Here is a 6622-nt window from a genome sequence, read left to right as displayed (position 1 = left end):
AACCACATGCTGAGAAGAATTTGCAAAGAAATCTTTCTTATTCTTAAGAAGGAGATGAACTGCAATTTATGTAAAAATTCTTCTTAATCTTTTAAATTCTAGGGAAGGTAACAGTGGAACAACTAGTTTCAAATCTCTTCCCAGACACAGACAAAATCATAAAAGTAAAATATAGGAAACAATTCCTCAGTACTGAAAGGAAGGCATGTTGTCAACAAACAAGGAAGATTATCTCACCTATAAGGTAAAGGATAAACAGGATCAGAAGATCTCACTAAAAACCAATTCAGTTTTCCCTGGAAGTACAGGGTTACAGGAAGAGAGTAAAGCAAATCTTGACAAGTTTCACCAGCACTCCCTAATAATGAGGGATGAGGGCAAGAGGTGAGTGTGGCAATGGATGGATCCGTGGATTCAGAGGCTGGGGCAGGTGGAAAAAGCAAGTGCTGGGTACAGCAGAAAACTGTTCAGCAACTCAGATGCTGCCGCCTGGGTTCTCGATAGCCGAGTGGATGCATTTTGACCTGGAGAAACACTTCCTGAAATGCGGAAGGAGGCAGGACCCTCAATCCCACTCTGACAGAGCAGGAAAGACCGTGAGAAAGATGGAGGCCACTCCTTGTGGAGGCACATTTGTACTGGCCCTAACTGCAGCATATATGGAGCAGAGAGGCCCATGAAACTTGCTCCAAGCTTTCTCTCACCCAAAATTTTACCTTCCTGGCCATTTCCTCCGGATACATTAAAACGCATCCCCAAATTACAGTAGAAATAATTGGGAACATTGTAGAGGGACAACCCTCCACAATGACAAGTCACACTCCCAGTCTGGAGGGTAAAATATCTGGGGAAGATCCTAGAGAAAGCTATACCCATCTTGTGTACTTGGAGTTAGTGGTGAGGCTAAACAAAATGCCAAATGTAAAATATCTGGCCTCTGGTACAATAATTTCAGCAAAGAGTGGAAACACAACTTCTGAGACAAACGTATAGATTTCCCCCCTTCCTGACCCACATGTGACCCCTGTTCCCTCCCTACCCTATTCAGGCTACTGAATGACTGAATTGATAACATTATCTAACAACACCCAGTCCTCCAGGTTATCTATGAGGAAAAATTATTTTAAAAAACAGACTGGAGTCAGACAGCTTCTTTGCAATATTAAATGCCAAAAGAAAAGGGAATCATTAATTTTTAAGGGAAATAGCTATAACACTGAGTCAGTAATGAACATAAAATGGTATAGAACATAATACTGAGTTCTATAACTCATTAAAGTGTCCTTTCATATAGAGATAACAGGAAAATCAAATATGCAAATCTTCAGAAGGTGTACAACCCATATACTCTACTAAGAAAAATGACTTGAGATTATGTACTGGTGGCCAAGAGGAGATGCAAATAAAAAAGTAACAGATGGAGATGCACTGATATGAAAGGCCCAGATACATGAATTAAAACACAACCAGGAGGAGGAGCTTCAAGATGGCGGAAGAGTAAGACGTGGAGATCACCTTCCTCCCCACAAATACATCAAAAATACATCTACATGTGGAACAACTCCTACAGAACACGTACTGAACGCTGGCAGAAGACCTCAGACTTCCCAAAAGGCAAGAAACTCCCCACGTACCTGGGTAGGACAAAAGAAAAAAGAAAAAACAGAGGCAAAGAATAGGGATGGGACCTGCACCAGTGGGAGAGAGCCGTGAAGAAGGAAAGGTTTCCACACACTAGGAAGGCCCTTTGTGGGAGGAGACTGCGGGGGGCGGAGGGGGGAGCTCCGAGGCCGCGGAGGAGAATGCAGCCACAGGGGTGCAGAGGGCAAAGAGAAGAGATTCCCACACAGAGGACAGGTGCCGACCAGCACTCACCAGCCTGAGATGCTTGTCTGCTCACCTGCTGGGGGGTCGGGGGCTGGGAGCTGAGGCTCGGGCTTCGGAAGTCGGACCCCAGGGAGAGGACTGGGGTTGGCCGCGTGAACACAGCCTGAAGGGGGCTAGTGCACCACAGCTAGCCAGGAGGGAGTCTGGGAAAAGGTCTGGAGCTGCCGAAGAGGCAAGAGACTTTTTCTTGCCTTTGTTTCAGGGTGCGCGAGGAGAGGGGATTAAAAGCACAGCTTAAAGGAGCTCCAGAGACGGGTGCGAGCCACGTCTATCAGCGCGGACCCCAGAGACGGGCATGAGATGCTAAGGCTGCTACTGCAGCCACCAAGAAGCCTGTGTGCAAGCACAGGTCACTATCCACACCTCCCCTCCTGGGAGCCTGAGCAGCCCACCACTGCCAGGGTTCCGTGATCGAGGGACAACTTCCCCAGGAGAACACATGACGCGCCGCAGGCTGGTGCAATGTCACGCAGGCCGCTGCCGCCGCAGGCTCGCCCTGCATCTGTAACCCTCCCTCCCCCCGGCCTGAGTGAGCCAGAGCCCCCGAATCAGCTGCTCCTTTAACCCCGTCCTGTCTGAGCAAAGAACAGACGCCCTCAGGCGACTTACATGCAGAGGTGGGTCCAAATACAAAGTTGAACCCCAGGAGCTGTGCGAACACAGAAGAGAAAGGGAAATATTTCCCAGCAGCCCCAGGAGCAGCAGATTAAATCTCCACAGTCAACCTGATGTACCCTGCATCTGTGGAATACCTGAATAGACAACGAATCATCCTAAATTGAGGAGGTGGACGTTGGGAGCAACGATATATTTTTTTTTTTCCATTTTTCTCTTTTTGTGAGTGTGTATGTGGATGCTTCTGCGTGTGATTTTGTCTGTATAGCTTTGCTTTTACCATTTGTCTTAGGGTTCTATATGTCCTTTTTTTTTTTTTTTTTAGTATAGTTTTTAGTGCTTGTTATCATTGGTGGATTTGATTTTTGGTTTGGTTGTTCTCTTCTTTCTTCCTTATTTTTAATTACTTAAAAATTTTTTAGTAATTATTTTTTGTTTTTTATTTTAATAACGTTTTTATTTTATTTTATCTGCTTCTTTCTTTTTTTCTCCCTTTTCTGCTGAGACGTATAGATGACAGGCTGTTGGTGCTCCAGCCAGGCATCAGGGCTGTGCCTCTGAGGTGGGAGAGCCAAGTTCAGGACACTGGTCCACAAGAGACCTCCCAGCTCCACATAATATCCAACGGTGAAAAATCCCAGATATCTCCATCTCAACGTCAAGACCCAGCTCCACTCAACGAAAAGCAAGCTACAGTGCTGGACACCCTATGCCAAACCACTAGCAAGACAGGAACACAACCCCACCCATTAGCAGAGAGGCTGTCTAAACTCATAATAAGGTCACAGACACCCCAAAACACACCACCAGACGTGCACCTGCCCACCAGAAAGACAGGATCCAACCTCATCCACCAGAACACAGACACCAGTCCCCTACACCAAGAAGCCTACACAACCCACTGAAACAACTTTAGCCACTGGAGGCAGACACCAAAAACAACGGGAACTATGAACTTGCAGCCTGACGAAAGAAGACCCCAAGCACAGCAAGTTAAGCAAAATGAGTAGACAAACAAACACACAGCTGATGAAGGAGCAAGGTGAAAACCCACCAGACCTAACAAATGAAGAGGAAATAGGCAGTCTACCTGAAAAAGAATTCAGAATAATGATAGTAAAGATGATCCAAAATCTTGGAAATAGAATGGAGAAAATAAAAGAAACGTTTAACAAGGACCTAGAAGAACTAAAGAGCAAACAAACAATCATGAACACCACAATAAATGAAATTTAAAATTCTCTACAAGGGATCAATAGCAGAATAACTGAGGCAGAAGAATGGACAAGTGACCTGGAAGATAAAATGGTGGAAATAACTACTGCAGAACAGAATAAAGAAAAAAGAATGAAAAGTATTGAGGACAGTCTCAGAGACCTCTGGGACCACATTAAACACACCAACATTAGAATTATAGGGGTCCCAGAAGAAGAAGAGAAAAAGAAAGGGACTGAGAAAATATTTCAAGAGATTATAGTTGAAAAGTTCCCTAATGTGGGAAAGGAAGTAGTTAATCAAGTCCAGGAAGCACAGAGAGTCCCATACAGGGTAAATCCAAGGAGAAACACGCCAAGACACATATTAATCAAACTATAAAAAATTAAATACAGAGAAAAAATATTAAAAGCAGCAAGGGAAAAACAACAAATAACATACAAGGGAATTCACTTAAGATTAACAGCTGATCTTTCAGCAGAAACTCTACAAGCCAGAAGGGAGTAGCAGGACATATTTAAAGTGATGAAAGGGAAAAACCTGCAACCAAGATTACTCTACCCAGAAAGAACCTCATTCAGATTTGACAGAGAAATTAAAAGCTTTACAGACAAGCAAAAGCTAAGAGAATTCAACACCACCAAACCAGCTTTACAACAAATGCTAGAGGAACTACTCTAGGCAGGAAAAACAAGAGAAGAAAAAGACCTACAATAACAAACCCAAAACAATTAAGAAAATGGTTATCGGAACATACATATCGATAATTACCTTAAATATAAATGGATTAAGTGTTCCAACCAAAAGACATACACTGGCTGAATGGATACAAAAATTAGACCCGTATAAATGTTGTCTACAAGAGACCCACTTCAGACCTAGGGACACATACAGACTGAAAGTGAGGGGATGGAAAAAGATATTCCATGCAGATGGAAATCAGAAGAAAGCTGGAGTAGCAATACTCATATCACACAAAATAGACTTTAAAACAAAGACTATTACAAGAGATAAAGAAGAACACTACATAATGATCAAGGGATCGATCCAAGAAGAATATAGAACAATTGTAAATATTTATGCACCCAACATAGGAGCACCTCAATACACAAGGCAAACACTAACAGCCATAAAAGGGGAAATTGACAGTAACACTATCATAGTAGGGGACTTTAACACCCCACTTTCACCAATGGACAGATCATCCAAAATGAAAATAAATAAGGAAACACAAGCTTTAAATGATACATTAAACAAGATGGACTTAATTGATATTTATAGGACATTCCATCCAAAAACAACAGAATACACTTTCTTCTCAAGTGCTCATGGAACATTCTCCAGGATAGATCATATCTTGGGTTACAAATCAAGCCTTGGTAAGTTTAAGAAAACTGAAATTGTATCAAGTGTCTTTTCTGACCATGACGCTCTGAGACTACATATCAATTACAGGAAAAACTCTGCAAAGAATACAAACACATGGAGGCTAAACAATACACTGCTGAATAACCAAGAGATCACTGAAGAAATCAAGGAGGAAATCAAAAAATACCTAGAAACAAATGACAATGAAAACATAATGACCCAAAATGCAGTTCTAAGAGGGAAGTTTATAGCAATACAAGCCTACCTTAAGAAACAAGAAACAGGGCTTCCCTGGTAGCGCAGTGGTTGGGAGTCTGCCTGCCGGTGCAGGGGACACGGGTTCGAGCCCTGGTCTGGGAGGATCCCGCGTGCCGTGGAGCAGCTGGGCCCATGAGCCACAATTACTGAGCCTGTGCGTCTGGAACCTGTGCTCCGCAACAAGAGAGGCGGCGATAGTGAGAGGCCCGCGCACTGCAATGAAGAGTGGTCCCTGCTTGCCGCAGCTGGAGAGAGCCCTCGCACAGAAACAAAGACCCAACACAGCCATAAATGAATAAATAAACAAATACTTTAAAAAAAAGAAAAAAAAAAGTAAAAGTCTATTAATTAAAAAAAAAAAAAAGAAACAAGAAACATCTCAAATAAACAACCTAACCTTACATCTAAAGCAATTAGAGAAAGAAGAACAAAAAAACCCCAAAGTTAGCGGAAGGAAAGAAATCATAAAGTTCAGACCAGAAATAAATGAAAAAACAATGAAGGAAACAATAGCTAAGATCAATACAACTAAAAGCTGATTCTTTGAGAAGATAACCAAAATTGATAAACCATTAGCCAGGCTCATCAAGAAAAAAAGGGAGAAGACTCAAATCAATAGAATTAGAAATGAAAAAGGAGAAGTAATAACTGACACTGCAGAAATACAAAGAACCATAAGAGATTACTACAATCAACTATATGCCAATAAAATGGACACCCTGGAAGAAATGGACAAATTCTTAGAAAGGCAAAACCTTCCAAGACTGAACCAGGAAGAAATAGAAAATATGAACAGACCAATCACAAGCACTGAAATAGAAATTGTGATTAAAAATCTTCCCACAAAGAAAAGCCCAGGACCAGATGGCTTCACAGGAGAATTCTATCAAACATTTAGAGAAGAGCAAACACCTATACTTCTTAAACTTTTCCAAAATATAACAGAGGGAGAAACACTCCCAAACTCATTCTACGAGACCACTATCACCCTGATACCAAAATCAGACAAAGATGTCAGAAAACAATAAAACTACAGACCAATATCACTGATGAACATAGATGCAGAAATCCTCAACAAAATACTAGCAAACAGAATCCAACAGCACATTAAAAGGATCATACACTATTATGAAGTGGGGTTTATAACAGGAATGCAAGGATTCTTCAATATACGCAAATCAATCAATTTGATACACCGTATGAACAAACTGAAGGAGAAAAACCATATGATCATCTCAATAGATGCAGAAAAAGCTTTCAACAAAATTCAACACCCACT

General features: G+C 41.9%; 1 protein-coding gene across 1 annotated transcript in view; it reads right to left on the bottom strand.

Annotated features, from left to right (window-relative positions):
* The window catches only part of RDX (radixin), a 652052-nt gene that overhangs the window by 368201 nt on the left and 277229 nt on the right, over nt 1-6622 (bottom strand). The gene's annotated exons all lie outside the window — the stretch shown is intronic.

The sequence above is a fragment of the Balaenoptera borealis genome, assembly GCF_965194805.1.
Source record: "Balaenoptera borealis genome assembly, chromosome: 11".
In the NCBI taxonomy this organism is placed as follows: Eukaryota; Metazoa; Chordata; class Mammalia; order Artiodactyla; family Balaenopteridae; genus Balaenoptera; species Balaenoptera borealis.
This window is presented reverse-complemented; position numbering and strand designations above follow the sequence as displayed.